Source organism: Trichechus manatus, unplaced genomic scaffold (assembly GCF_000243295.1).
Source record: "Trichechus manatus latirostris isolate Lorelei unplaced genomic scaffold, TriManLat1.0 scaffold00002, whole genome shotgun sequence".
Taxonomy (NCBI): domain Eukaryota; kingdom Metazoa; phylum Chordata; class Mammalia; order Sirenia; family Trichechidae; genus Trichechus; species Trichechus manatus.
This window is the reverse complement of record NW_004443938.1, coordinates 25,393,651-25,394,055: the sequence shown is the minus strand read 5'-3', so window position 1 is coordinate 25,394,055 and position 405 is coordinate 25,393,651.

Below are 405 nucleotides of genomic sequence, written 5' to 3'. Positions count from 1 at the left end.
GAATTTGTCTATTTTTTCCTCATTTTTGTCTGTTTTTTGCTTCAACTCTTGGATAGTTCTGAATGTTAGAGATTTGAATTCCCTATCAGTTAGGTCTAGTGCCTTTTCTTCTACTGGAGGGTCATCTGGTGTTTTATTTTGGACGCCTACTGGAACCATCCTGTCCTGTTTTTGTAAATGTTTTAATACTGTCTGCCGTCTTCTGGGCATTCAGTGCTTATTTTCCTAGTTTATTGATTGTAGATTTGTTTGTTTTATCCTACTTTTTTGTTTTATTTGGTTATGTCTGAGCAGGCAGGCTGTGCGTTCTTTGTTGTTTGCTCATCTGTGGGCACGATACTTTTCACCTCCTACAATGGGCAGGGTCAGTCACTCAGGTATGGTACAGCAGGGCAGATCCAGCTG